At 45.1% G+C, this 12,770-nt stretch overlaps 1 protein-coding gene across 3 annotated transcripts in view; it reads left to right on the forward strand.

Moving 5' to 3' along the window:
- The window catches only part of SLC37A3 (solute carrier family 37 member 3), a 102,986-nt gene that overhangs the window by 46,943 nt on the left and 43,273 nt on the right, over positions 1-12,770 (forward strand). The window lies entirely within an intron of this gene.

A 12,770-nucleotide genomic window follows, 5' to 3' on the forward strand; every position in this document is an offset into this window, starting at 1 on the left:
TCCCAGGTAGCTGGGACTACAGGCATGCGCCATCGTGCCCAGCTAATTTTCATTGATTTTTTTTAAGTTTACTCACAGAGTTGTACAACCATCACCATTTCCTAATTTTAGGATATTTTCATCACCCCAAAAAGGAACCCCAAACCCATTAGCAGTTACTCCATTCTCCCTTCCCCTGCTCCCGGCAAACACTGACTTACATTCCCTATGTATGGATTTCCCTACTCCGGGCATGTCATGTAAATGGAGTCATACAATGTGTGGTCTTTTGTGACGGGCTGCTTTTACTTACATGTTTTTAAGGCTATTCTAACTTTCTTTTTTCTTTCTTTCTTTCTTTTCTTTCTGTTTTTTCTTTCTTTCCTGATGAACTCCAGTGATATCTGTCTCTTCTTTGACTCTATATTTGTCTATTTGGCATCCACTCATCACATAGCCAACTGTATTAACTGTATTTTCTTATTTTCTGTAATCTTGATGTTCTGTCATTTGTGGCCTCACTGATTGGGAAGAGACTGTCCCTCCAGGGCTAGCCAATTCTTAGAGATAGCAGTGGGCGTGCCCAGGAGAACACCTTTCATACATGAACTAAACCAACCATCTACTCTATCAAACTCTCATATACCCAGCCCTAAATCAACCCAAGGACAGGTACCAGATAATTAGGGACAGCCCCTATGCCCCAAAGCCTGCTGGAATTATTCAGAGTGGCCAATCCTAAACTGCCTCCCTGTCCTGTTTGCCTTCCCAGCAGAAAACACAAAGTCTCTGGCCCTGGCTTTCCCCTGGCCCCTTCTGCCTTCTAACCAAAATTGGTGCTTCCCCACGTGGCCCTGCGTGGAAGGGCATGCCCCTCCTCTCTCAAGCTGTGGGTAATAAAAGCCGCCTTTCAGTGGCATTGACCTCCCGTGTTGTTGCTCAGTCACCTCCATAAATTAAAATCCTGTGGGTACAATTGAGACAAAGGCTTGTTTATGTTGTAAGGTGTATCAGGTCTTCATTCCTTTTTATGGCTTGAATAATATTGTATTATGTGAATAGGCCACATTTTGTCATTCATTCGTCAGTTGATGGACATTTGAATTATCCTCACTTTTTGGCTATTTTGAATAATGCTTCTTTGAGCATTCACCTACAAGTTTTTGTGTGAACGTATGTTTTAAATTCTCTTGGGTATATACCTAGGTGTGGAATTGCTGGGTCATGTGGTAATTCTATGTTTAGCATTTTGAAGAGCCACCAAACTGTTCTCCAAAGTGGCTGCATCATTTTACAATCCCACCAGCAGTCTGTGAAGGTTCCAGTTTCTCTATGTCTTCACCAACACTTGTTATTGCCTGTCTTTTTAAAATTTTAATAATCCTAATAGATTTCAAGTGGTGCCTTATTGTGCTTTTGATTTGCATTTCTTTAAAGACTAATGATGAGAGCATCTTTTCATTTGCTTATTTGCCATTTGTATATCTTCTTTGGAGAAATGTCTCCTTTGCTCATTTTTTAAATTGGGTTGTCTTTTTATTGTTGAGTTGTAAAAGTTCTTTATGTATTTTAGATACAAAGAGACAGTCTCTTCCCTTATCAGATGTATGATTTGCAAACATTTTCTTACATTTTGTGGGTTGTCTTTATACTTTCTTGATGCTGTCCTTCAAAACACAAAAATTTATAATTTTGATGAAGTCTAGTTTATTTTTTCTTTTGTCACTTTTGAATTTAGTGTCACATATGTCTTTGTCTAATTCAGGGTTATAAACATTTACTCCTGTGTTGTCTTCTAAGAGTTTTATAGTTTTAGCTCTTACTTTTAGGCGTATGATCTATTTTGAGGTTTTTTTTGTATGTGATATGAATGAGGTGGGGGGTAAGTTCATTCTCTTCATGTGGATATCCAGTTGTCCCAGCATCATTTGTTGAAAAGATTATTCTTTCCCCCATTTAATTGTCTTGGCGCCTTTGTTGAATATCAATCGACCATAAATGTCAGGGTTTATTTCTGGGCTCTCAATTCTATTCCATTGATCTCTATGTCTGTCTTTATGTGAATACCATATAGTATTGATGACTGTAGCTTTGTATAAATTTTGAAATCGGGAAGTGTGAGTTCTCTAACTTTGTTCTTTGGTTTGGTGATTCTGGATCCCTTGCATTTCCATATGAATTTTAACATTGGCTTGTCAATTTCTATAAAACAAGGCAGTTAGGATTTTGATAGGGATTGTATTGAGCCTGTAGATCAGTTTGGGGAGTATTGTCATCTTAACAATATTAAGCCTTCTAATCCATGAATATGGGATGACTTCCCATTTGTTTATGTCTTCTTTAATTTCTTTTTATTTTTTTGAGGCAGAGTCTCGCTTTGTTGCCCGGGCTAGAGTGAGTGCCGTGGCGTCAGCTGAGCTCACAGCAACCTCAAACTCCTGGGCTTAAGCGATCCTACTGCCTCAGCCTCCCGAGTAGCTGGGACTACAGGCATGCACCACCATGCCCAGCTAATTTTTTCTATATATATTTTTAGTTGGCCAGATAATTTCTTTCTATTTTTAGTAGAGACGGGGTCTCGCTCAGGCTGGTCTCGAACTCCTGACCTCGAGCAATCCACCCGCCTCGGCCTCCCAGAGTGCTAGGATTACAGGCGTGAGCCACCGCGCCCGGCCTTCTTTAATTTCTTTCAGTGATGTTTTGTAGTTTTCAGTGCATAAGTCTTGTTATTTCTTTTGGTAAATTTATTCCTAAGTATTTTTTTCTTTTTGGTTTTATTGTCAATGAAATTATTTTCTTAATTTCATTTCAGATTGTTCAGCACTAGTATAAAGAGTTATACAATTGGGTTTTGAATATGCATCTTGTATTCTGCAACTTTGCTGAACTTATTTGTTCTAATAATTTTTTTGTGGATTTCTTAGTATGTTTTTATATAAAAGATCACATCATCTGGAAATAGAGATAGCTTTACTTCTTCCCTTTCAATCTGGGTGCCTTTTATTTCTTTTTCTTGCCCAATTTCCTTGGTTAGCACCTCTGATACACTGTTGTATAGAAGTGTTGAGAGCAGACATCCTTGTCTTGCTCCTGATCTTAGGAAGAAAGCATCCAGTCTTTCACCATTAAGTATGATGTTAGCTGTGAGTTTTGGGGGATGGCCTCTTGTGCTTTTGTCATTTTGTACTATCCTGTTTTTCTTTTTACTTTGTATAGTGAAAAGGATGTGAACCTCAGAATCATATTTGGGTTTGAATTGATTAGTTCATTAATTCTACCAGGAAATCTTGAGTGTTAGACACCAATGTGTAAAAGAAAATCCCTGCTTCTAAACCACTGATAATGTAGTGAGAGAGACTGTCATATGGATTAATATCATAGTGTGATAAGGGCTGTGATGAGGGTACAGCCAGGGCAGTGAAAGGCACAGAAAATAGGCCCCTGGGAAGATGAGAGCAACTTGAGGATATGATGCCTGAATTGCTCTTTAAAAAAGGGAGATTGTCTTGGAAGAGAGGGAACATGTGCAGAGATGGGAAGGTAGCTGTATTCTGTGAACCACAGGTGGGTCACTGAGGCTGGAGTGTGGAGTGCCTGCAAGGGAGGGACTTGAGGTGATCCTAGGGAGTGAGCAGAGGTACCTCACCAAGGACCTTGCCGGCTTGTGAAGGCCTAGTGAGAACTGGATTTGTGTGTTAGAACACCGGGTGGTGGGGGGATGGATTGGTAGTGCGTGAGAACATGAACAGAGAGACCTGGAGTTAGGAAGCTATTGCCCAAGCAGGGAGCAACTGAGGACCTAACGGGAGGCCCTCAAGTAAGGCTGGAAGAAGAGAATAGAGTCAAGGAAGATAAGGAGGTAGAATTAACAAGGTATGTTGCAACTGACTGTGAGAGGCGAAGGGAGATAGATTTGCAGAGAATGACTCTTGGGTTTCTAATGCGGGGATCTGGGTGGTTTAGTAGACTGACTAGCTGAGATTCAGTTTTCTCGTTTGTGAAATGAAAAAAATACAGATAACATATGCACATCTCTTAGCACAGGCATATGGTTGTGACTCAATAAATACTCATTCTCCCTGCCCCTTTTTATTTCTGCTCCTTCCATTCTCACAGTGTAGGTCCTCGTTTGGTTGGCTCCACCTCTGGGATGCCTTTCTTTGCTGTATCCCACACCTCCCACTGTGACCCTTGTTTCGATGACTCCCAGGTCCCTCTCTCCAGCCCTGATCTTGTGAGCATTTCGACTGTGCTCTGGTCATCGCCTGGGCACTCTCCTGGGGGAGAGCCATCCCCAAATCCATGTTGATGGTGCCTAAGCTTGTCATTTAGGGCACGGCGTGTCCACACCCATGTGCCTCTCCAGTTCATCGCCCACATCCTTGGACAAAGTCCTCTGCACCATTAGCATCACCTCTGTGCCTTCTCTGGAAATCGTGCTGTTCTCCACGGCACACGACGGGAATCCTGCCTGCCTTTCATCAAACCCGATAACTCCCCTTCCTCCTATCCCACAGGACTTAGTGCTTATTTAAAATGATTTGTGTACATATTTTATCTCTCCTACTGGATTTAATCTCCTTCGGGGAACCTTCTTCATCTCTGTAACCCTCAAAATGCCTTTCTCAGATGCAGTAAATGTTTGTTAACGGAGTGTATTCCGTTCTCTATCTTCCTAAGCCCACAGGCACGACCTTTGCTTTCCCAAATGCCCACCCAGGAGGGTCTGTGACACAAGACAGTGAGAGGATGGAGGACAGCGACTTTCCCCTATGAGTCCTCTTGCAATTTAACATGCAGCATTGTGAGGGTGTTACGCAGATAGGTTCTTACTTAAATTCCTGGTAATGGAGCCCAGCAGCATTTGGTGGGTTTGATAGCATCTCTACAGCACCTAACTCTATGTGGCTCGTGTGGACAAATGTCGTCATGGACTGTGTGGGAGCCAGATAGAGGGAGAAATTAACCGAGTGGCATGCAGTTTTACAGGGCTGTAGGTGCCACTGTGATTTTTCCTTATAGAATCTAGAACTTAAACTTACGTATTTCTTGGGTACTTTCAGTCAAATAACTAGGCAGGTGATTCATTTGGTAAATTCCACAAGGTCTGCCCTGCCCTGCCCTGCCCTGGCCTGCACGGGTCTCTCAGCATGGCTGCCCCAAGTGGGCTGGGAAGGACATGGCTCTCAGCTCCGGTTTCCCATCCATCAGTGATTTCCAGGAACTGAGAAGGAAGCAGGAAGAATAGAAAGAATTAGATGCTTTCTGTCATGGGCTAAAAATACTCAAATACCCGGTTCCTGCAATGCTTGTCTCCTGGCAGCCAGACCAGGAAGGAGAGAAACTGTGAAGGCTGCCAGGGTGCCAACAAGAGCACCCGTGTCCTTGGCAGAGCTCAGAATAGCGTTCACAGCTCTCGGTGATTCATCATCCGCAGGCCGGCCCACCCGTGATCCGAGTGACTGAGGACGGGGTGAGTCAGGCTGCCCCCCCCCGCCCCACACACGTCTTCCTCCCATGGCTGCATTCTGTGCCTTGCCCAGGCTCCACGGGCCACCGAGCAGAGGGGAGGCCGATGTCGCGGGAGGTGGTGCCAGCCAGGAGAGGGTGCCTGCTCTGGGTCTGTGCTGGGTAAAGCCCTAGTGGCTTCTTGAAGGGCTTCCTGCCCCCTCTGCATTAAGGCCTAGGCACACGCGGGGGAGAAGGGGAATCCTCTCTGCCAGCTTTAGGGGCTGATCTCAACCTGGGGCCTGCTTAGCCCCAGAGAGCCCTGCAGAGCCCCTCCTCCGATCTCACTACCCCTCATCGTCATATTCTGCCCCTCTGAAATCTAATCTGCATTCTCTTCTCTTTCTTTGTTCCACTCTTTTCTCTTTATTCTTTTCTCTCTTCCCTTGCCCAGCAAGAATTATATTTATTTACGACATCACAGCTGTCATTTGCCTCCTGGGATAATTTTTCAGCCAGGTGCATCCCAGCCTCCTGGTTGGTCCTCGTCTATTGCCGGCCAGTGCTGAAGAGGGTGGCCCATTGTTGTCAACGACAGACCCCTTAGTGTGGATTCAGGCCAGGGGGTCACCACATCTGACCCCCTTTGACCTGCAATGCAGTCACTAGTTGAAAAATCATCCTAGTGCCACATCGTGCTTAGAAATGGCTCATTCTTCATCTGCCCAGCTGGAGCCGGGCCACAGGTCGAACGGTTTCCTTTAGCTGGGCACTCACGGATCCGTGCACAGCGCTTGCTGGGTGTCCCACTTTACCTGTGTCGCAAGCCGTTTTACCTCCTTTGCCACGTTCACAAAACTCATTTTCTTGGATCCACTGAAGTTAAATCTGTGAATTGTCCCCATTCCTCCCTCACAGAAGGAGCTTTGCCTTACAGCTCTGCATGGGGCCATCGGCACCAGCACAGTTCCAGGACGCTTTGCAGAAACCCAGGCTGGGGGCCTTGTCTAGGCTGAGGGGCCCTGTCTGCGTGACAGTGAGAAGTGATTTCCTGTCTTCCCTTCCTTGTTGCCGCACAGCGCACGCTCTGGGGAGAAGGCAGCTTCAGTGACAAAGCATCCAAATATACTTATATCCAAAAAGAGCAACACGAGATGAAGCGCTGCGTGCTGGGGAGATTGTGTCCTGCATGCGGATAGAAAGCAGGAGGTGGCTGGGTGTGAATAATGCTTCACTTTCATACAGGAGTCAAAACTTAGAATAAATACGACCAGGTCTCCAGATCACAGCGAATCCCAAACCCCAGCGGATGACCCACTTATTTCAAACATGTTATATAACATTTTAAAGCACAAGGGATAGTTATCTAAGATTCACGGCCATGGGATAATTTGGGGCACTTAAATGTGAAATGTGTTGGAATATCTTTCATTCTTCTCAGCAGAGCAATCCCAGGAAATGGGCAGGTCAGAGGTTCAGCCCCATGGTCAAGCGAGGATGCTGAGGCACAACGAGGTGGTCATTCGGCATCGATGCCAAAGCACACAGACTTGGTTGGCACAGTTGGGATTGGCCCCCGATCTGTGTTGGATTCTAGCACACTGTTCTTTTTTCAGTAAACCTTTTTCACATAGGAGATGAAACTTATCCACCACCAATAGGAGCAGTGCTCTGAGTTGGTTTATTAAAGTGGAAATGGGGCCAAGTGCAGTGGCTCCTGCCTATAGTCTCAGCTACTCGGGAGGCTGAGGCAGGAGGATGGCTTGAGCCCAGAGGTTCGAGGCTGCAGTGAGCTATTATATAGTGCCACGGTGTTCCAGCCTGGGTGACAGAGGAGACCCCATCTCTGAAAAAAGAATTATTTATCAGTGTCTGCAAGTAAAAACTTTTTTTTAATAAAATAAAGTAGGAAAGGGTTTCACTGAATTATCCACACGCTCTTCCCTAGAACTATGTATACTTCCTCTGGAATTTACACTACATCCTGGAAGCAGCCTCCCTCTCTGCAACTGCACAGGCCTCAGCTCCCCTGGCACTGTCCACACCTTCCCGGACCATTCCTGCTGGCATCCACCTGGCTTTCTCTTGACCATGTCACTTCCCATCAAATGTCTTCTTTTCTTGCCAGCTCCCTGATGTGTGGGGAATGGTCCGCTCTGTGTTCCCTAGAGGCATCCCTCCATCCCGCATGTCACAGAGCACCTGCCAAGTATCAGATTCTTTGCTAGGTCTGAAGATATAAAGAGAAGGCACAGGTCTATGGCCATGCCACCCTGGACATGTCTGATCTTGAAAGCTAAGCAGGGTTGGGCCTGGTTAGTACTTGGATTGGAGACGGTATAGGTCCTGCCCTGGAGGACTTAGAGTTTAGTGCTGGAAACAAATTGGATTCCATGATCATTATTCAACAACCTCTTCCCTTGCAAGTTCTGAATTGTGATTGTATCATTGCTCATTGTCTAATCCATCCACACACTTCTGGGAAGCTCTCTTCCTATAATGATATTAGTGCTGGACTGATATGCTCCTGTCCCCTCCACTGCCATCCTTGTCAAAGTCACGTCCAGTTCTTAGCTGTGGTGACTCCACCCACAGGACACTTCAGTCTGCGGGGCAGTTAGGCTTCCTGGCTTCATGGTCACACGGGACTGTTCCTCCTCTAACACGTTCAGCTCAAAGTCTCCATCTCTCATCTTCCTGGTGACTCGGAGGCTACCCTCTCTTGTTTCTCTGCAAAGCCCAGAAAACCCCATGGTTAGCCATTTCAAAGATTTGCCCTCTCTGGGAGGCCGAGGTGGGTGGATAGCTTGAGGTCAGGAGTTCGAGACCAGCCTGAGCAAGAGCGAGACCCCATCTCTACTAAAAATAGAATGAAATTATCTGGCCAACTAAAACCATATATATAAAAAAATTAGCCGGGCATGGTAGCGCGTGCCTGTAGTCCCAGCTACTCGGGAGGCTGAGGCAGAAGGATAGCTTGAGCCCAGGAGTTTGAGGTTGCTGTGAGCTAGGCTGACGCCACGGCACTCACTCTAGCCGGGGCAACAGAGCGAGACTCTGTCTCAAAAAAAAAAAAAAAAAGAAGTGCCCTCTGTTAATAATGCATATTTGTAAATTGCTAAGAGCAAATTTTAAATATTCTCACCACAAAAAATAAATATTGGAGGTGACAGATAAGTTAATTAGCTTGATTTAATCATTCAACAACATATATATCAACACATTATACCCATAAATATACAGTGTACAATTATTATTTGTCAGTTTAAAAAAAGTACATTTCAGGGAAAAAAAGACTTTGAACCTAAACAAACTATTCCGTAAGCTGTGCCTTCTCTGCTGGACAGTCCCTCCGTCCTGGGCTTTTATTACACTGGCCCTGAGTGCAGCAGGCCACCAGCCCCAGGCCGTAAGCTTTGTCCCTTCTGCCCCTTTAGGGTGCCGAGTGTGGACACCCGGCCACGGCAGGTGTGCTCTCCAGCCTTGGCGGGCCCCACGGCCTTCTTCTTCTGTGAGGCACCCGTGCGAGCCATCAGAGTGACTCCAGGTCCCCTCCCTCTCTTATCTTACTGATAAGTGTGAAGCCACCTTCCTTCCTCTCCTCCCTCTGCCCTCCCTTCCCCCTGCTCTATCCGGGGCCGTCTCTGCTCTGCGCCCTCCTGTGCCTCCCGCCCTTCGGCTCGCCCCACGCTCTCGCTCCATCTCCGCTGCCCCCGGCTCCCCCTGATTCCGCTCCTTCAGTCTCCTCTAACCTGAAACACAGACAAAACCACATGTCAGGAGGAAGCCACAGCCAGCGTCTCTCCTCACCTTGGTGGCCACCACCCGAGGCCCCATCCGGACACTCCCTGCCCTTGTGGCAATCAGCTTCCGTCTGTCACTGCTCCACACTCAAGAGCCCCTGGGCCCTCTCTGGGCCACTGCTCAGGTGCCCCCAGCCCACCTCTGGCTGGCCTCACTCTGTTCATCCGTATTAACCCGGACGCCCGGCGAGTCCCGCTCAGGGACAGCTTTGAGAACTCCGCTGTCTGCTCAAAACGAGGTGGCAAATCCTCGATTTGGCAGTGATAGTCCCCTTCCCCCTTCCCGGCTGCCTGTCTCCCTGCATTCCGTTCTGGTCAGACTGTACTCAGACGTGCCCTCTGCGTCCTCCCCAGCCTTTGCACCAGCTGCTGCTTCTCCAGAGCATCCGCCTTCCCCCGCCCCCGCCCCGTCGTTCCGTGCTCAGCTGGGGCCGTCTGGTCAGGAACCCTTTAGGGACTCCCGCACCCAGGCGTGGTCTTTTATCCACCTCTCCCGAGGGACATTTGGGCACCTCCTGAAAGCATGTTGCCATATTACTACTGTTTGGTCTATCTCTCGCCTTAATCTCCTTGAGGATTGGGAATATATATTTTTTTGACTTTACCCACCTCCCAGCCCCATTCCTCGCCAATGTAGAGCTTTGGGTGGTCGCTGAGTCCTTGCACCTAAAGGTCCTCAGTGTAGATGAGGTGTCGGGTTTAGTCACTCCCAGCTCAAGGCCCAGACTGCGAGCCTGCAGCGCAGGTAGCCACTCCTGATGTGCTCTGCCCGCCACTCTGGAGGTGGTGTGTTTTGTTTTATTTTGGTGGTAAGATGTATGTAACATAAAATTTGCCATTTTAGCCATTATTAAGTATACAATTCAATGGCATTAATTACATTCACGATGTTGTGCAACCACCCCAAACTTTTTCATCATCCCAAAGATAAGCATCCCACCATTAAGCAATAAGTCCTCACCCCCACCCCCATTCCCACCCTGGCCCAGCCCCAGTACCCTCTTATCTGCCACCTGTCTCTGTGAATTTGCCTACTCTAGGTATTTCACGAAAGTGTAATCATACAATATTGGTCCTTCTGTGTGTGGCTTATTTCACTTAGGAGAATGTTTTGAATTTTCATCCACATTGTATCCTGTATCAGAACTTCATTTTATTAATGGCTGCATAATATTGCGTTGTATGGAAATACCATATACAATGGTTGTTTATCTGTTCATCTGTTGATAGTTTTCTTTATCCGTTATCTTTTGATAGATCCTGGGTCTATCAAAAGGTGGGTTGTTTCCACCTTTTGGCTGCAATGAACATTGGCATGGAAATACCTGTTTGAGTCCCTGTTTTCACTTCTTTGGGAAATAATTAGGAGTGGAACTGCTGCATCATATGGTAATTCTATGTTTAGCTTTTTGAGGAACCCACTGTAGCGTCTTTAAAGTTCAAATTAGTTAACTTTCAAAAATGAGGAATTACACATAAAAATTAGATTTTTTTTCAACTTCTTTTGAAAAAAATTAGAAGTCTGGCATTCCTGGGTCCACTTCTCTGTAGGGACATGATCTGCCAGGGATGAGTGGGAACAGGCTCCTCTAGATGGGGCCGGCAGCAGGCATTGGTGTTCCCCGCCTGGGCTCATTTCTGGCCTTTGCTCTGATCCCCTCCCTTCATGACATCTCCCGGGCCCTCTCATAGGATCACTCCTTCCCTCCTGTGTTTGTACTCACTGTATGTTATTTGTTTACATGCCAAACCTCTCTCCATCTACGATGTCATTGTCTCAGGGGAGGGTACCTGCCTTTTCATCTCTGATTTACAAGAGACCAACAAACACATTGCTGGTTCACCAAGTCTGTCAAACTGAAGTTTCAGATTGAATAGCTGAGGTTAGGGGCAGAACTAGTTGGTACAGTTACAACTGAATGAATCAACCAAGTACTAGACTGCATTGTAAAATATTCTAAGAAAGGAAGAAAAACTAAAATTGGGGAAATGAGTTACAGATTACAGGCAATGGGGGAAGGGCAAACCACTTCCTCATTTGAAATATTTCTTCATTAGGGTTTTCTTTTTTATTACTCTTGCCTGTAATCTGATGAAAATCATCTAAAAGGTAACTTATGGAAAACAGATACAATATCCTAGAACAAGTTAATAAGAAATATAATTAAAATATAATATCTATAAGCAAAAGTAAATTTGGACCCCTAACTCACACCATGTACAAAAAGTAACTCAAAATGGATCATATACCTAAATGTAAGAGCTAAAACTATAAAACTCTTAGGAGAAAATATAGGACTAAATCTTTGTGATATTGAATCAGACAGCAGTTTCTCAGATACACATCAAAAGGACAAGCAACAAAAGAAAAAATAGACAAATTGGACTTTATCAAATTGAAAACTTTTGTGTTTCAAAGGACACCAAGAAAATAAAAAGACAACATATCGGAGAAAATATTTGCAAATCCGTCGGGCGCGGTGGCTCATGCCTGTAATCCTAGCACTCTGGGAGGCCGAGGTGGGAGGATTGCTCAAGGTCAGGAGTTCGAGGTCAGCCTGAGAAAGAATGAGACCCCGTCTCTACTAAAAAAAATAGAAAGAAATGATTTGGATAGCTAAAAATATATATAGAAAAAAATTAGCCGGGCATGGTGGCGCATGCCTGTAGTCCCAGCTACTTGGGAGGCTGAGACAGAAGGATTGCTTAAGCCCAGGAGTTTGAGGTTGCTGTGAGCTAGGGTGATGCCACGGCACTCTAGCCAGGGCAACAGAGCAAGACTCTGTCTCAAAAAAAAAAAAAAAAAAATTTGCAAATCATATATGTGATAAGGGACTTGTATCCAGATCTCTTACAACCCAACAATAAAAAGGCATGTCCCAATTAAAAAACAGGAAAAGAATCTGAAGATATATTTCTTCAAAGAAGATTTACAAATGGCCAATAAATACAACATCATCAAAAACTCAGCATCATTACTTATTAGGGAAATGTGTCAAAACTACAATGAGATATCACTTCACATCCACTAGGATGGTTATAATTTAAAAAGATGGAGAATAACAAGTGTTAGTGAATTTATGGAGAAATTTGAATGCTCAAACATACCGGTGGGATTGTAAAGTGGTGTAGCCACTTTGCAAAACAGTTTGGTGTTTCCTCAAAATGTTTAAAACATGGTGTTGCCATATGTCCAAGAAGTTCCAGTCTTAGGCATACACACAAGAGAAATGAAAACATATGTCCACACAAACACTTGTACACAAGTATTCATTGGGGGGTTGTTCATAACAGTCAAAAGGTAGAAACAACCCAAATATCCATCGACTGGTGAATGTATAAATAAAATGTGGTATATCCATGCAATGGAATATTATTCTGCCATGAAAAGTAATGAAGTACTGATGTGCACTACAGCATAGACACACCTTCTAAACCTTATGCCAAGTGAAAGAAGCCAGTCACAAAGCCCACATATTGTATCATCCCATTCATATAAATGTTCAAAAATAAGCAAATCTACAGAGACAGAAGCCAGAT

Source organism: Lemur catta, chromosome 11 (genome assembly GCF_020740605.2).
Source record: "Lemur catta isolate mLemCat1 chromosome 11, mLemCat1.pri, whole genome shotgun sequence".
NCBI lineage: Eukaryota > Metazoa > Chordata > Mammalia > Primates > Lemuridae > Lemur > Lemur catta.